Here is an 18,752-nt window from a genome sequence, read left to right as displayed (position 1 = left end):
GCTATGTGTTGTCCTGCAACTCCTGGCCCTCCTTGCTGCCACGCCTCTCGACTCCAGCAACAGAACAGAACATGGCATGGCATTTACAAGTGGGACAATATTTTCTTCCGGGGGGTGGGGGTGGGGCGGTCTTGTGGATTCCATTGAAGTTTCCCTACCTTTCTCTGCACAATCTAGGTACTTCAACACAGATAACTGAACAGAGAAGGGAGCAGCAACACAGACCAGTCTAAAAACACAAGTGGGAGGCAGAGGTGGTCCCCTTAGGCATGAAATACTGCCCCCCCATGAGTTACTGAAACTAATAATGCTGCCCATTTACCGGTATTTGCTAATTGTTAAGCCCCACGAGTAACTTTTCTTTAGAGAACTTCAAGAGGTTGTTGGAATGAAGCTTCCTTTAAAGGCCAGGGAGGTTTCTGATCTGAAGTTTGCTTCAATAAAACCCAGAAAGGACTTGCCTTAAATGAAAGGGAAGGGCAATGTTGTGCATATCTTTCTTGCTAGGAAACCAGTTGTTGATTTGTTTTCATCAGAATTGTGTGTCGCATGATTTCAATCTACAATCTCTAAATTAGCATGATAAACAGTTCGCTAAAACCACAGTCTCCGTAATGGTGTCTTTGTCTCTACTTGCCGTCCCCATGAGTTGCTTTTTAGACAACCTTTCCCCACTAATGCCATCCACAAAAACAAAGCACCAAATACCAAACATTCCTCCTCATAGGGGATACAGCAGTCCAAGCCCAAGGCATATAATGGAATGAATGTGGGTTTTGTCCCCTGACAACAATTCTTGTAATTCAGCTAAATGTTCTTAAGAAAACACTATTATATTTAATTTCCAAGAAATGTGTGTGTGTGTGTATTCTGGGCATTATGTCCCTCTGCGTAAAACAAACTTTCATTTAATATACAGTGGTGCCTCACTTAACAAATGCCCTGCTTAACGAAATTTCCGCTTAACGAAAGGTTTTTTCTAGCGGAGGTTGCCTCGCTAGACGAATTCGTTTTATGAAAAATTCGTCTAGCGAATCGCGGTTTCCCATAGGAATGCATTGAAATTCAATTAATGCGTTCCTATGGGCAAAAAAAATATTCAAAAAAAATTCAATGCATTCCTATGGGATTCGCTAGATGAATTTTTCGTTATAAGAAAAGACCCGTGGAACGAATTAAATTCATCTAGCGAGGCACCACTGCATGCATTTTTAATGACCACTTGCCCACCCTTTCACTCTTCCTGCCTGTGTCCTTCCTGTCTTACTTCCTCTTTCATATGCTACCCTCTTCCTCTTCCTTGAATTTGCATTGATCTCTCCTCTTCCTCACATTATCCTCACAACAGCTCTACAAGGTAGGTTAGGCTGAGAAACTGAGTGTCATGTCTGAGTGGAGATTTGAACCCTGGTCTCCCAAGTCCTAGTCTAGCTCTCTAACCACTACACCACTCTGGCTCTCCTTAACATCAATAATGTGGTGCTATCTAGGTACCTGCTCTGAAAAGCTGGGGGAGGCATTCCAGATTGTTGAAAATGCTATCTGTTCTCTCTGTGTGTCTCTCTCTCTGGCTTGAAAAATGCCTAGGCAGATTCTTGCTTCTTGGCTGTTTGCTAGGAGACTACTACTACTCAGATGAGCAGGGAAGAGTGCCATGAATGACTGGTGTCTCGTGGCATAAAACCTCTGATGGATTTGCTAATCACTGCAATAGTTCCAAAATTTCTAATGTTTGGAATGTTTCCTATTTCTAAGGATTATTCTGACATCATTCAGAATATGCCAAGAGAGTGGCCAGAACACAAGTCTGCATGGATGCCATCCCTCTAACCCAAATCTCGGATGTGATGAATGAGTCAGGAGTTCCGGTACATTATTGTGTTAAATGTATTTAGCTGTTTTGCAAAGTGCTTATTGGATTGCACAGGACTTGAGTGGCGTAGCAAAGCAGTTGACTTTGATCTTGCAAACATAGCTCTTGTGTTGGTAGATCAAAGCAAATCATTTCACTGCCCTTGCCAGCTTTGGATCACATGAATTGTCAACAATATTGTTTGGGAAACCAAATGAAGGCGGGACGGAGAAGAACAAAGGCAACTGGACATTAGAATTCAAAGCAAGAGGAAGAAGGGGTATCAGCTCCAAAATCTGGAGTCTTTCTCACCTGAAGTGGGAGAGTCAGCTGGTCTGTAATCTATAGTGAGGGCAGGAGTGGGCAACGGACAGCCCATCAGGCTATCTGGGAGGGGAAAGTGAAAAAGCCATGCATACTTTGGGTATACTAGCTAGGAAAGGTGTGAGAGAGGCAAGATGAGGAGCAACACAGAGGACTTGTGTACAGCCAAGAAGACATTGAGAAACTCACTTGAAAGAAGATTCACTCTACATGGCGAGGACTGTATCTGCACACCCCCTCAGTGTATGTATAAAATAACGTGTGAGAGGCCCACGCCCAAAGGATTGGCACAATATTCACCCTCAAACTAATTCCAGGTTCCATTGCTTTCAGTGGGACTTAAGAGGTGACTAACTTTATCTTGAATGGGACCAACAATGATGGGATATGCCTGCCCAGTGGAAGAGTCCACTTGAAATAACTTGGAACATGACACAAGGAAAAGCAGCTTAGGGCTAGATCTACGGGCTTAAGCTTAAAGGCAGCAACCCCAAACAGTTAGTAGGAAGTATACTCACTGAACACAGGGGAACTTGTTTCTGAGAGAACATGCTTAGAATTTTGCTGTGCGGGCAGCTGAAATGAGTGCCACAAAAACATCTTGTGTGCAAGTAATAAGTAAGACGGCAGTCTTAGCCTATGATCTTCAAACACTGAGCAATCTCAAATTACTCTGGTATAAATGGTTAATAGGTTTAGCTATAGTGAGGAGGAGACTTGCTCCAGATTTTATAGTCAGACTCACTGAGCTCATCCATATCATTATAACCCCCCCCCCAAAATCTATGGTTCTGTAGGGCAATGTTGCCAGGAAGCTTAAAGAAGTACAATGAGCGGCTGTTGGCTGAGTCAACTAAAAGGGTGGTGGGATTGCCAAGGTATTCCCACAAAATCTGGTCTTTTATAGAAATTTGTAAACCATTTAAAAGGTAGTGGACTGACTTCACTTTTCTTCATCCAAGAAGCAACTAGGATGAAGGCTATAGAAGGCTATGTTCCAAACAAGTGTTCTCCATACCAGACATAAAAAAACTGTTTCCAGTATTCAAAGGTTTCCTTGGCCTCTGAGCTTGTCTCCCTTTCCCTTTCCCACAAGAGCTAGTTATAACATTTTATATACACCGGTGTGATTCCCAAGAGAGCCTACTCATGAAAACATCTGTTTGTCAAAATGAATAATTCATGCAATTTGCTTATAGAACTGCATACTGTATATTCAGAGACCCAGATTGAGCTAAAGAGATCATCTGTCATCTGTTGTGTTGCTGTCTATCTGGACAATGCAATTTCAAGTGTATACAATACATCTTTGAGCATCACTCAGGGGAAGATGGGGATGAGCCACAACTCTGAGAGAGAGAGAGAGAGAGCAGGTGCCTGGTATGTAGAAGGTCCAAATCATAGAGCTGGGGAGAAGACCTCTGCTTGAGAACATCTGACAGCTGCCACCAATCAGAGTTAGCAATGATAGATCAGGAGTAGAGGACCATCAGACCACCAGATGTTGCTGAACTATGACTCCCATCAACCCTAGCAAACATGGCCCAGGTCCAGGCATGATGGAAGTTGTAGCTGAACGTCTGGACTCTGAGGGCCCCCAGACTTCCAGAAAGCTATTCCAGTTCCTTAAGATTCCCTTAAATGAATGACAGCAGCCTGTTAAGCCCTTATAGAATAAATCTGGATGTGGAAACTAGCCTCTTCATGTCATTATACTGAGGTGCTTGGCTATACATACACTATATATTGTTACAAAGAAATTAGAAGAAGAAGACGGGGGGACACAAAGGGGCAGAGATAGCTGAACTGAGAGCTGAAGTGGGGAGAGATACCTTTAGGGCTGCCAAGCTGCTTCTCCGGGGGGGGGGGGGGTTGTCCTTCAGCAAAACAATTGTCTTGCTGCCTATAAAATGCTTAAGGTATATGTCTCCATCTACACTCAGCTTGTATTTTTGAAAATACATCCAAATATTGAAAATCACTACAGTGGTACCTCAACTTACGAAGGCGATCCGTTCCGCGGCTCTCTTCGTAAGTCGAAACCTTCGGTTGTTGAAGTGTCTGTTTTGCGCATGCACAAAGCACGATTTTGAGCTTCTGCGCAGGCGCAGAACACACGTGCGGCAAAAAGACTTCCGGGTTTGCCGACTTCGTAAGTCGAAACTTTCAGAAGTCGAGGCATTCGGATGTCGAGGTACCACTGTACCTTCTGTCCTTCAAAAGGAAGCCAGACTCAGGTAAGTACTGACCCGGAAACTTCTCGCTGCTTGGGGTTAATGGGAAGGATGTAGCAATGTGATCCACTGCATGTTTTTTCACTACTTGTAAGCTTATTTCAATTACTAAAGATTGGTATATCAACTTTACTTGACATTTCATAAGTTCAACAGGGACGATCTCTTTTATGGAATTAAATTTACAAGTTAATGTAAAAAAAAAAAAAGTCCAGCGGAAAAAATGTATAGCTCTAAGATACATAGAGGAAAACTTTATGAGATGTCTTTGCCAGAGTTTTGTCTTTCATACCGGAAATGATTAAATGGAAGATTGCATATGACTACAAAGTTTACATAAAGTTACAGCTTACAATATTTTTAAAAAAACATTCCAGCCTTTGCTTGATAATTGTTCACCTGATAAGAAAGGCTAGAAGGACATGAAGCCTGTGGAATTCTGCTTAGCAACCTAGGATTAAAATAAAATAAAATTGCAGGCTAGTTGTGGGCTAATTCTCCTAGAGATAGCTGCAGCTTTTTTTTCCAGAGCAGCGGAAATATGTGAAAGGCGAACAAAGTATTATAGTTAGGAGAAACTTCTTGAAGAAACAAACAGATGGGGTTTGTATGTGGTGAGATTCTCTTTCCCTTCTGAAAGCCTCAATGACAACAATCTAGGATGGAGCAAAGCAATGTTCCATTATTCCTCTTTTCCTTGCATTTCTGCCTTGCTAACCTATCTGTGCAAAATGCCCTTTGTAGCTTCTCTTGTTAGTGGCTTTCCCATGAAGTGACTTCCAGTCAAAAATGGAAAATAAATCAATCTGACCTTTTGTCTTGGAAAGCGGGCTCTGAATACAGAAACAGCCCATCTGATTAGCAAACACATATGCATGTACCACACAGGGCCCATTCATTCACCACCCTGCAATCTGATGCCAATGACGTCAAAGTCAAGATTGGAGGAAATAGGTGGTGTACAGCAAATATCAGTTTCAACGTATGACACGGATAGCCAAGTGAGGGGGGCTAGGAGAAGGGAACAAATGATTTCGAGGCATGCACAGTATCAAAAGCATGCCGACAGGGAGATAGAGAAGATGGCATTATCAGCCTGCTTTCTTGGCCTTGAAATGTAGCTAGGCTGTCCTTTTTCTCAATTAGGACTGAAGGTGAAAAGCATCAAAACGCAGCATTTCCTAAGAAACAACAAAGGTAGATAGACCTCAAGATAGCCACAAGATAAGATTTTTGTGGCCAACGTTTGTACGCCACTTCCCAAACCAGAAGTGGGTGTGCTCTGCACACAGAGTGTACTCAGCCTTAAGACTCCCCTTGAGTAAAACTAAAATGTCAAAAACCTAAAGCCCCTGCTGAACCATTAAAACGACAACACCAGACATATAAAGGACTGCATGTAGCACACGGCCAAACCATCATGGGATTTAGATGTGTGGCAACCACATCATGATGCAACCTCTTTACTAAATCCTGGCAAAATGAATACAAATGTCTTGGGGGGCAAAGGATGAGTGCTAAGACACAGCAGACACAAACTGCACGCATGCACCATCATTTCTGTTCCCCACCCATCTCGACAATAAAACCAGCAGCAATTCTAGGGAAACCCTTTAAGTGAAAAAGATGGGAACGGGGCGGAGACCCCTATCCTTGGCTCAGCAGTTCCCAAAGCTGAAAAAGTGAAGGGTTTTATGTTTAAGAAGCGATCAGATGGATCTATGTGACTGTCAAAAACTAAACATAAATGTGCCAAAAGCTTTAAAAAAGAAGAAGTGCATCAGGGACACTGGACAGGATGCAACCCACTCTGCTCCTACTATTATTGTTTGATAGTTAAATAGTACCACGAGTGTGATACTCCCCCTCCACCCCATTCATCCCTGTCCGCAACAACAGGGCATCCTCCCCCCTAAGCAAATGACATCAATCAGCGGGGAGTTCTGTAAAATGCATAAAACAGTCATCTTCCAAACTCTACCAGAAGATAAATGATTCCAGACATTGGACTGTAGCCATTTTCCCACACATGCTACAGTGTTTTGTCATCCATATTGGGCCATAACATTGAGTGTGTGTGTGTTGTTGTGAGAGTTTACAGCTAAAGCTTCCACTTCTGGCTGAGAGCAGACAGCACATGAAACCTACCGCAACAAAAGTGTCGTTGCTGTGCAAAACTGTGGCAGGATTGTTTGATGGAAAATAAAACCAATTTCTAGGGTCTTCCATAGGATAATTGCAAGCACCTTCTGCTTCTTATTATCACCTCCATCTCAAAACATTAGAAATTAAGTAGCTGGCACCCACCAAGACCCACCGAATAAATTGGTACACAGTTCCTGCAATTGACATGCTATAGTTTCACTTATGAAAATATAAAAACAACCACCTTGAAAACCTTGTTGAAATGCAAAATAAAATATTTTAAATAAATAAAATATAGAAAAGCACAAGGTCTTTAGAAGACTGGATGCACATAAACTTTGAAGATACTTTTGGACCACATACATTTATTCTTTTCAAAACTCATGAGACATTCTTCTTAATGGATATATATGTCAGAAAGGATAGGATTTATTTTGATATACTGTTTGTAGTTTCTTCTTGTTTATCTCAGGATAAATATGGGATAAGCATACAATTTTTCTCAACCACACAAAAACAGATTATATCCTCCCCTTTCATTACTTATATACCAGGCGTGCTTCTAATCAGTACTGCCATTATGATTGATTCTAAAGTAAGTCTTTACCACCGAGAAGGTGCCTCTCAAACAAGATAATCAAAACAACTCTACAACATGCAATATGAGCAATTCAAAAGCTTGTTTGCAAATTGTTTTAAATAAGCAACTTCACGCTAAACTTGGTCGCATGTCTAACGTATATTAAAAACCTTTAAAGTACAGAGGAAGTACAGAGAAGATAAGCTCAGATTTTTTTCCCCTTTCCAAACTGAAGAGCACTTCACATGGCATTAGTTATCGTATTAATAAACACATAATTACTGGAGGATGAAAACTTACTTTGTGCACAAATATCCCAAGGCTCTGCTGTTCCGTTAAACACAATCTCTTCTCGATTTCATTTTCTGCTTATTGAGAAGAACTGTTCGGAATCTGACAGATGGTTTCACTCTGCCACTGAGCATTTCCTCTTGGTTATCTCTGCCAGTTAATATTTCCACGAGGCTGTCTGCAGGGCTGTGTGCTCTCTACATCATTTCTGGTCTGATCAATGCCCTGCCTAGCTTTAGGCTGGTTTCTAGTCCCGCCTCCTGTTCCTGAAGAAATGAAAACTCACAGCTGGATCTTCTGTAAGACATTTCTCTTACCACTAGCTGCACAGGGTAAATCATGCAATTATACCATGAAGAGACCCGCACCTCCACTTGAAACTTGGAAAACAATCACTCATCTTAATGAGGTGCACATGAAAGTCAACCTCGCAGTCAAATCAATAACACTGAGAAGTCATGACAAGAGAGCTGTGACCTTCAAGCCCGCAGAGCCATGTCAATGTAATACAATACTTCCCTATTCTAATACCAGTGTGAGGCAAAACACACTGCACATTTTATACCAAGCGGTCGTTTAAAAAATGCCTACCACCAGCGGACTAGGTCACTATGCAAATGACACTCAGCTCTACCTCTCATTTCTGTCTTCTAATCCCGGTGAAGGTGGGGGAGTCCTAAACTGGTTGCATTTTGGCATTGGTTGACATCATGACGGTGAACAAACAAATTCACACAGGATGGGGGTACTATTCTGGTGAATGCAACCTGCATTCCTCTGGGCAGCTGGTTATCGGTTTGGAAATGCTCTTGCAATCTGGCCCTGCAAGGTGGCAGTGGTTCCAGGAGTGATTTTCACCCTCTTTTGTCTTATATGCCAATGACACCTTTTAAAAATAGAAATCGGTCTTTGTCTCAGTCATTCAGCCACTGCTAGATTCGACACATGTGATGTGTGAGAGTGCCCTTGAAGACACTCTGGAAACTTCAATTGGTTCAAAACAGTTGCCAGAGTACTGACCAGAGCCAATTGATCATATCACAGTACAGCAATCTTATATACGTAGCTTCCCTGGTTTTCCAGATTGTTTTCGGACTTAATTCAAGGTGCTGGTTCCGACCTTTAAAGCACCAAATGGCCTAGGACTAGAACATCTTGAGAAATGCTTGGCAACTTTGCTCATCTTTGGAGACCCTGCTTCAATTCCTCCTGCTGTTAAAACGTGGTGGATGAGTATTTGAGACAGGGGCTTTTCAGTTGTGGTGCCAAAGATCCGGAACAGCCATTCAAGGGAGGTCCACCTGGCTCTAGTGCTACTTGCTTTTAGGGACAGTGAAGATAGTTTATTCCAGTAGGATATTGTAGGATAAAAACTTTAAGCTGCCATACATACTACCACTCCTATTTAGATTTTTAAAAGTCAATTTTAGTTTGCTCTGTAGTTTTACAGATTTTTTTGTAATTTTGTTTTTTCTTTAATTGTAAATGTAAGGGGAAGAGAGTATAGAGTCCCTCCCCCTCTCATCAGAAGCAGCTCCTCCCCAAGCAGCAATGGCAGCAAGGACGCTGAGGAGAGCAGTCAGGAAGTGGAGAGAGAGGACCAGGGCTCTCTCAGCACGGGAGAGCCCCTGCTACACAGGAGGGAGGAAGAGAGAGAGGGGGAAAGGGGGAGAAGGAAAACATGGAGCGTAGACCCTTTCCTCCGGTTCCGGAATTACGCAGGAGAAGGAGGGGAAGGAGGTTTGCTGTCCCAAGACTCTTATGTTGGAGGAAGTCAAGGGGCGTTTCAGTGCCGGATTCTGTATCGGACTGAGCAGACATGTTGTACATACCCAGCTCACTGTAAATAGCCTGCACTACTAAAAACTGCTGAAAGACAAGCATGCGGAGCGTCGTTACTCTAGAGTAGTCACAAGAACCTCTGACAGTAAACTACCCTGAATGTTTGTGGAAAGGTGCTATAGCTGAAAATAAATTATATTAAATGGTAAAAGAATAATTGCTACTAATTTGAACCCACATTTACTTTGTCTGCCAGCACTTGAGTTGGAAGATCACTTCCTTTGTTACGATCACCACTCACAGTTGTACAAAGTCTGTAGGAGTCACAGGAAATAGCTGAGTAAGCTGTCTCACGATGTTTATTTTCCAAAACTGCTCTGCAAACTATCCTGATGAGCTGCTCATCCATGAAATATGTGGAAGTAGGGACAACACTGATCCATCTAGCCCAGTCTTCCAAGGATCAAGACCTGGCACCCAAAATCATTATCAATGCGGATTCTAGTGCTTAAATTGAGAAGGACTAGAGAGGTCACTTACACATCCAAAAAAGAAAGGAAGAGGGCAAAGATGCACATGTTTCATAACATGTGCATACACTAGTTCAGGGTTTCCCAAACTTGGGTCTCCAGCTGTTTTTGGACTACAACTCCCATAATCCCTAGCCAGCAGGACCAGTGGTCAGTGATGATGGGAATGGTAGTCCAAGAACAGCTGGAGACCCAAGTTTGGGAAACCTTGCTCTAGTTTATATGTACAGAAATAATACACTTTAGAAATAATTACAATAATTTAAATTGAAATGTTATAAATAGATAGACATAGGCATTATCATAGTGGGTAAGACTGTGCACAGGTGACCTTTGTTACTGCTTGATGTCCTCTAGAGGTCTTAACTATTTATGGACACCCTCAAGGCCCTTGCTTTCAACTGGAATTTAACCACATGGACCTTCAAATGTAGGACCGTCCTCAAATAGCCTTTCAATAAGGCTGACCTGGGTAAAGTAGGGCACATGACTAGGATTGGACCTTATACAAGCAAGACAATTTGGTAACCCTGAACTATGATCTCTTCTGTGAAGAGACATAACTTGCGCAGAATCAGACACAAGCATGCAGCATGTTGGAGGTGTATGCTGCAGTTGCGAGGCACAGCACATGCTTCGCATCCAACTGACTTCAGTCCCTTGAACCTCCAGTTATAAGGTCTCACCAGCACGGCTAGGAAAACGGAAGGGTGCTGCCTCTCAGATATTGGGCTACACACAAAAAATAGTCCTGAGTTGGTATAAGGCAGTTCGTATGCCAAGCACATATTTTCAGACTTGGACAATTCTCTCTTTACAAACAAGCATGCCTGTTTTCTGGATGCCTTCTCACATGTGTTTTAATTGTACGCAATATAGAAAAGTAACATGGAAAACAGCCCTAAGCAAGGATGTAGCATCCAGCCCAGTGTTTTATTCAGCAAGAAGACTTGTTGCATAACAACTTTATTTTGCTACAACATTGAACCCGTGACTGGCATTGTGACAATTATTAAGGGGCAACAAGCCAGATACTAAAAAAGCCTGAATTGTGATCCAGGGCAACCTTCATGAAATTTGCTGCCCTCCAAGTGCCAAAAGAACCTGTACTCCTTGAACATCAGGAGGGCATCAGGTTATTTAAGGCTGGTCCTGGATACACTTTATGGGCAAATGGAATTAATTTTTTAAGCCAAGCGTATGGACTTAAAATGTGATTCATTACTGTTAAGTCTAGACTAGGCAGGGATGGGAGTTTCCAGAGAGAGTTTTGCTTGGTTCTCAGATGCTGCTTGAATTATTAATGACTTATTAATTACTTTTAGGATACAAAGTGCTTTATAAACACAGGATTGTGATGCTTCAAATGGCACAGATTTCTTACTATTAATTGCACTTATTGGTTGCTTTTTCCATTTACAACAAGTAAACTCATAATAACTTACAATATAATACAAAAATTAAAACCAATATAAAACTAAAATAGAATGAAAGCACCCCCCCAAAAAAATCACATACATAAAATGTTAGCTAACATATCCCACCCACTAAAGAAGGCCATGATATTTAAAACCTTCCAAGCTAAAGGCCAAAAGCCTGGCTGAAATGAAACTTTTTTGCCTGGCACCTAAAAGTAGCTTCGTTGGGGAGAACATTCTGTAAGAGGTGAGCCATCACTGAAAAGGCTGTTAATGGGTTGCACATTTAGATTTCTTACTCTGTAGCTGGTGTAACCAGTCAGAAGGAATTATTACAGCACAGAGCTCTACTACCAGCTTGCTATCCGCCAAATCGCTTATTCTTCAGCTTGCAAAACACCTTGTTTACATGGTGGGAAACTCAGCTAATTTCATAACTGTGTAGCAGTTGCCACCTCATGAAATATAAAATTCCAGAGTCTGCATGGGACCTGAATGTGAAACATAGCTGTCAACTTTCGGATTTAAAAATAAGGGATCAATTGCCGAGTGCTGCCGGAAATCGCAATTTCCGGTGCTGGCTCTGCCCATGTCCGTGGCGCCGGAAATCAGTTCTGTGCATGTCCAGACATGCGCAGAAGCGATTTCCGGTGCCCAGACATGGGCAGAGTGGCACTGAAAAACGGTTGGCGATTTCCGGCAGCACTTGGCAAGTGAGCGAGCAGCCAGCCGTTGAGCGAGGCGTTTTACTGAGTGGCGGCTGGCCACCAGGGAGGGAGAGGAGCTGCTTCCTTTAAAATCCAGGAGATTTATGGGATATTTAACAATCCCGGGTAACAGCGGGAAACGGATTTAATAAGGGCGTTTCCCGCAAAAAAAACGGGAGGGTTGACAGCTATGATGTGAAATCTTTCTTGGATGATAACCTTAAGACATGGTAACTTGGTAAAGTTTGGAGCTTATATTTTGCTACAGAGGCTATTTCAAGACAAACACTTCTCCCTGTGAATATGAGGTGGTCATTCTTCCATGTGCAGCAGACTGATGGGTGTGTGGAGCTGCATGTCACTGACTCTGGCCTCAGTAAAGACAGACAAACTTTGTTTCACTTATCCTCATGGTATTAATACATAGCTAAATATTCCCACTGTACGGTAGTCTGAAAGAGGCCAATGGCAAACATGCCCTAAATGCTCACCCTCAAAAATAAACGCCAGGCTTTGCTAGAACTGTGTCTTTGATTTAGCCTCCTTATGCTAAACCTTGTGCTGAAGTGGAAAAAAGGTCAACTTCTTTGCAAGGCAGAAGTAAGTGGAGTTGTTAAAGGTCCCACACCCATTCTTGCTTCTCTTAATGTGATTTAGCAGCTAAAAACAGAGGGAATCCAGAGCCACAAAACCGATTGTCTTTCCATGAGCCAACAATATAAGCAAGTAAAGTAACCCAAATACCCTTCTTGCCTTCCAGGAGGCCCTGTAGAAAACAATGTCCATTATACAGTGTGTAAGTTTTATGCTATCGAGAGCAGTGTGATTCTGAGAAATTAATGCTCCATCCAGTGCAAGTCGTGGTTCTCCTACTGAGGCCCATGTCTAAGAAGTTCATGCTTCAGGTTTTAAGTGCAGTGGCTATAACAGTTCTTCCAAGGGGATGTGATGCCTTATTCCAGCGTTTCTCAACCGCTGTTCCGCGGCACACTACTGTGCCGCGAGACGGTGGCTGGTGTGCCGCCACGTGCGGTGACGAGAAGGGCGAATTTGCAGCTCGGCCAGGCGGCAAGCCACGTTCCGGCTGTTGCGAAAGTTGCCGTCCAGGGCGCTCTGCACGTCCGCCTCCCCCCAGATCTCCAGCAGAGCCCGAGTCTCCAGGTCTGACCACAGGAAGCCGCGCGTGTTTGTGATCATCCTGGCGGCCGCGATCGGACGGGAAAGGGCGATCAATGGCTGGCAGGCGGGGGCCAGCCGCCCGCCCGCCTCGCCGCAGCCCCTCCTCCCGCAGCTCCCCCTCTCAGCGTCCCCGGCAAGGCGGCAGTTGCGGCGGCCGAGATCCCATCCCTTCTCTCGCCTGGCTTTCCTCAGCCTCGTCTGCGGCTGTCGCTCCCTCGCCTCAGGCGGCAGGAGCTCGGTGGTGGTGGTGGCGGTGGAGGGGGCTGCGCTTCGAGGCCCATCGTGTGCGCGCACACTCACATCCATCCACACACACACACACACACACACCAGTCGCCCAGGTTCACACACAAAGCAGCGAGGGTGTCTGTCGCACAACTTCAGTGGTGGTGGGAAGAAGGGGGCAGGAAGGCGAGAACAATAGGCAACGGTCTCCTCCCGAGGAAAAGGCGTTGCGTACCTATAGGGCGGCACAGAGTTGGTGTGCCTCATGATTTTTTTCATGGAACAAGTGTGCCGTGGCCCAAAAAAGGTTGAGAAACACTGCCTTATTCACAGCAAAGAACTGGCTGACAGAAAAATAACCACACAGTTCCTATGAAGAGGAAACAATTCCAGGCCTATTCCCAGATCTAGAAGCACCGCAAAAATGCTTCCCCAGTTCTGTTTGTGCTAAGATGCTGAAGGCAGAAGGACTGCTGAAGACTTTGGGTGATATTCAACTAAAAAGAATCTTAGAATTGGAAGGGACTCAAGGCTCTTCTAGTACAACCCCCTGCAATGCAGGAATCTCATCTAAAGCATCCATGACAGATGGCCATCCAACCTCTGCTTAAAAACCTCCAAGGAAAGAGAGTCCACAACCTCCGGAGGGAGACTGTTCTACTGTCAAAGTAGACCACTGAAATTAATGAACACGGCTAAGTTAGGTCCATTAATTTCAGTAGGTGTACTCTGAGTTAAGCTTAGTTGAGTACCACCCTTTGTTGAGAGGGAAAGAGAGCATTTTAGAGTACAATGAGTCCCATTTTAGTGTTCAATTCACTTGCGTGCAAGCTCACAAGAGGGAGCAAAGGCACGCTGCCAATCCCTTCTGGTCTGAATCTGGGAAGCTCCTCTATTCATGCTGATTCCCTGCATGAATTAGAACCCTCTACGATGTTTTAAACTGGCCCTCATTACCAAGGGCATGCGGATTCTAAAAGCAAGTTATCCACAGAATCATAGAAGGCTGGAAGAGACCCCAGGGTCCACAGCTCCCCACAATTCATATGGATAACACCAAATCTACACAGTTCCAAATCCAGCAAGGCTAAACATATGCAGAACTTACTGCATACATAGCTCTCGCTTGCAGGATCTGGCCAGGCATTTGAATACCAGTACTGTAGACGTTATTGGAGTTATATATGCTTACAGTGGAGATGCTGGAATAGGACAAAGACCTCAGTTCTGAAACACACAAACAGAAACTATTAAATAAAATAAAAAACTTGCTGTATGTGTATGAGTAGGCACCACTTGCATGTGGCTCATGACAATAGCATATCCATACCATACTTTTAAAACACATTTAAATCATATGGCTTCCCCTTATGAATCCTGCAAATGGCAGTTTGTTAAATGTGCTGGGAATTTTAGCTTTGTCAGGGGTAAACTACAGCTCCCAGCTTCCATGTGCTATAAATGTGACTTCTAGGCTCGTACTAACAAAGGAGAAATGAATTTGGAAGCTATTTATTTTACAGCTGCAGAATGTGTTTCACTATGCATAGGGCCACAGTGTGCTTTATTATAGAAAGACAAAGGTCACTGTGCTTTTGTGGAATTAGGTCTCCCTTTGATCCTTTACCGGCCTGGGGAATTAATATTTGCTTTTCTTTCACTATTCATGTTATTACCTGAAAAGCGTTGCTTCATCAAACCAAAGTACACATACTATGCACAATAATCTATTGATTCTATTCCTCCTTCAGTGACTTTCCAATTTTTCCTCTATTATGCATTTTGCAAGGAGAGGATGAAAGTCTAACAGCCAGCAAAGCGGTTACTTCCCATGCCAATGTTGTCTGATCCAGGCTGGGGCAATGCGGGAGTAACAGGAGAGTGTGCCATCTGCTCTGCCCATGCCATCTGCTTCCACCAAGCATTACCACAAGCAGGGTGTGAACCATCATGACAGCAGCTGCCATTACACTCTGATAATGTATGTGTAACTCGGGTGGTACAGCCCCTCAGGTTTAGGGAAGGAGAAGGGACACTCTCTAGAGGCACAGCCCCTGTGGCTTTTTCTTTCTTCTATGTCAGAGGTGGGTAAGTCACAATGTCTGATCCAGCTCCTTAAGGAATTTTTCTACCTCCTGCCTACCAAAACCCTATCTATTTTGGTGGCGAAGGCAAAAAGAGTGGGGAAAATTAAGACATTTTGCTGGGGTAGGTGGAGCCCAGGGCACTGCCAGGGATTGAAATCACTCAGTTCCTGGTCATCAAATAATTTGATGAGCAGAGAAGCAGAGATAACCCTCTTCCTCAACTGATCTGCTGGCGTGTGCATGTGTGTATGTGCACACACTATGTGCCCGTTTGCATGCCACTCCCCTGTATGTGTGAGAAAGTGCATGCGAGAAAGTCTGGGTTGACCACATCCACTGCTGGCATGTGGTCCCTGGAAGGTAGTCTATGAGTGAATGCCACCCCTGTTCTTGTTTGATTTTAGTATGTGTGGCTTGCGGAGTTTGGCCATTGTTTCTGAGAGACTACCCATAGATAGGCAGGGTGCATTCTCTTGTAGAAGAATAGGGCTAAGCAGCCCTGTTGGGATTTCCTGCTTATTCTGCTGAGTGCGCTTCTAGGCTTCGGCACTACAGCCCTGATCCGATGGCACCACTGACACCAGATTCCCAGAGAGAAAGCTCTTTCTCTCTAGGAATCTGATCTGGGATAGCAAATCTACTGCTTGGTAGGATTGCACATGTGGTTCACTTCCACTTAAGCCAGGCATGGCCAAACTTGGCCCTCCAGATGTTTTGGGACTACAGCTCCCATCATCCCAAGATAACAGGACCAATGGTCAGGGATGATGGGAATTGCAGTCCCAAAACATCTGGAGGGCCAAGTTTGGCCATGCCTGACTTAAGTTCTACTTGCATATGTGTGAATAAGCCAAATATTTGACAGGCAGGAAGTCTTGATGATCTATTGTAAATTATGCCAAGATCTACCAATATTATCCTATCATACCTTCTGCCCACCTCTAGGAAACAATGTCTTCCAGTGCTGGGGAACCTATGGCTCTTCAGATACTGTTGAACTAAACTCCCAGCCAGCAAAACCAATGAGAGATGATGGGAGCTGTCCACCTTTGACTTAGCCTGTTGAACCAACGGTACAAAATAATCAGGCTATAACCAACCTCCTCCCCAATCCTAGAAAGGAGGGCAACAACTATGCCAGAGGACAGTTGCTGGCAACGATGGTCACCTTCCTTTGAGTGCTGCTTGTAAAGGAAGGGGTGCAATTCTGTTTAATTTAGCTAAACCCAGACACAGACTTTAATCTGCCTTGGCAATGCATAAAGGACGACGCCTAGGGCATCAGAAGATGCTCTCTTTTACTCAGTAACAGCAACGCAAAGAAAACTATCCACATCTGACTTCAGAAATACAATATTATAGCTGAAGCCAAAGGTAAGTATCTGTGCAACCACACCTGAGAAGCAGTTGGAGAAATGACTGCTGGTTAAACAAAGATTCCTACAGTTCCGCAAGCAGTCCACTAGAGGCCATCTAGAGCTTGCATTCTTGCTCAACCAGCGTTTTCAGAACCCAAAGTACAGTACAACAAAAGAACAATTGCCTTTACAAATTAAAGCAGACTTGTTATATGGAGAGGGAGAGAAATAACGCCAACTGTTTATGGGTATCTACAGTGCACCAAAAAACAAAAACAAAACACCACCCCCAAACCCTTCTTTTAAAAAAGGAAGGGCAAAGTAATAAGAGTGTTTTTGTTCTGCGCTTATGCAATGGAACTTCCAAACATTATGTATCAAATTCCTTTTTCATACATTATGTAACTTCATGACATTTTAAACAGGAACATGAAGAGACAAGCAGCTGGAGCTTGAACTTCGGGCAAGCATAGCTCACTGTTCCATTGGCCAGGGAGTAGCAAAACAGACTTTCTGTACTGCTGGTATACCAAGCCACAGGTGTTATACTGCCAGCCAGTTGCAGGGACCTGTTGTCAGGCAGGCTAACAGCCTATGGGTCTGGGAAACACATACAGTGGTACCTCGCAAGACAAGTGTCCTGCAAGACGAATTTTTTGCAAGACGAATGTGTCTTGCGATCTGATGGTGACTCGCAAGACGAATTTGTTTTGCGAAAAATTCGCCTTGCGAATCGCAGTTTCCCATAGGAATGCATTGAAATTTAATTAATGCGTTCCTATGGGCAAAAAAAGAAATTTCAATGCATTCCTATGGGAAACCGCGATTCGCAAGACCAATTTTTCGCAAAACAAATTGACTCGCAGAACGAATTAAATTCGTCTTGCGAGGCACCACTGTATTGCCTATATGATTATAAGAATGGCTTAAGTATGATTCACTTCCTAAAGAGGCTGCAGGAGACCTTAGGGGGGGGGAGCAGCCTAAGGCATAAAATTGGTCAACTCAGTGGAGGTGATGTCACAAGTCATATGCGTAGGATATGACCTTAGGCAATCCAGCCAATGTGATCCCCCAAAGGAATTGCAGGGAGTGTGACTTTCAGGTGCCATATATGGTTCAAGCCCAGAAGTGGTATTGTGGTTGTGTTAGCTTAGTTGTGGTTAGAATTATTTAGCTATTTCCAACAAAACAAAGAAGTGTACAGTGGTACCTCTACTTACGAATTTAATGCATTCCGAACACACATTTGTAAGTCGAAAAAAATTGTAGGTCGAATCCCATAGGAATGCATTGGGAGAAAAAATTCATAAGTAGAAGCAACCCTATCTAAAAATTCGTAAGTAGAAAAAATCCTATCTAAACTGCATCCAAGATGGCGGACGGAGCTCCATTCGTAAGTAGTTATTCGTAAGTAGAGGTACCACTGTATGTATATTGCTGCTGAGAACTGTTGGGATTGATGTCAGTGGTTGCAAGCCATTCAACAACTGCCCACTTCCACTATGTTGACAGGCTGAGGTGGCGGTCTCTGCCTCTGTGCTTCTGCCCTCCCAATACTTACTAGTAAGGGAGAACTTTGCTCACCTCCTTCTGAGAGCCCTACAGTGGTAGCTGCCGATTCCTGCCAGCAAAATATCTCACCAGCTGCCTCTACTGCTTCCTTAGGCTGTGTTACTTATTTAACATCGTACATCGAGTCAAAGCCTAAGTAATACCTTCTAATAAGCTCATCTTAACCTAAAATTTTAATAGAAATGGTAAGTAACGTGCAGGTAAATACACAAAGATAAGCAGATAATTTTAAATAAAATTGGAATCTATTTTCTCAATACCTGTTTCACATTTTCTTTTTTAAAAAATTACTGCTATTCACTTTCCATCTTAAAGAAGGAGGATAAAAATATGGCAAAAACCTTAAAGAAACATTCCTGCTTTCATGGTTGCAGAGTAAAACTGCTAGATGTATATATCTGAAAAGCACTGAATATAAGAAGACAGAAATAATCAAGTTTAGAACATGCATTGTTTCTAAATTCA

General features: G+C 43.4%; 1 protein-coding gene across 4 annotated transcripts in view; it reads right to left on the bottom strand.

The window, feature by feature from the left end:
• Positions 1-18,752, bottom strand: part of STARD13 (StAR related lipid transfer domain containing 13) — a 217,677-nt gene that overhangs the window by 62,841 nt on the left and 136,084 nt on the right. Inside the window, exon 1 of one of the 4 annotated variants that reach the window (XM_035115926.3) lies at positions 7,436-7,958. The exons of the other annotated variants lie outside the window; for them this stretch is intronic. The gene's annotated coding sequence lies outside the window, so the exon portion shown is untranslated. Of the gene's footprint in view, positions 1-7,435; positions 7,959-18,752 lie in introns of those variants that run through there. 4 annotated transcript variants of the gene reach the window in all.

Source organism: Zootoca vivipara, chromosome 4 (genome assembly GCF_965207765.1).
Source record: "Zootoca vivipara chromosome 4, rZooViv2.hap1.1, whole genome shotgun sequence".
NCBI lineage: Eukaryota > Metazoa > Chordata > Lepidosauria > Squamata > Lacertidae > Zootoca > Zootoca vivipara.
This window is presented reverse-complemented; position numbering and strand designations above follow the sequence as displayed.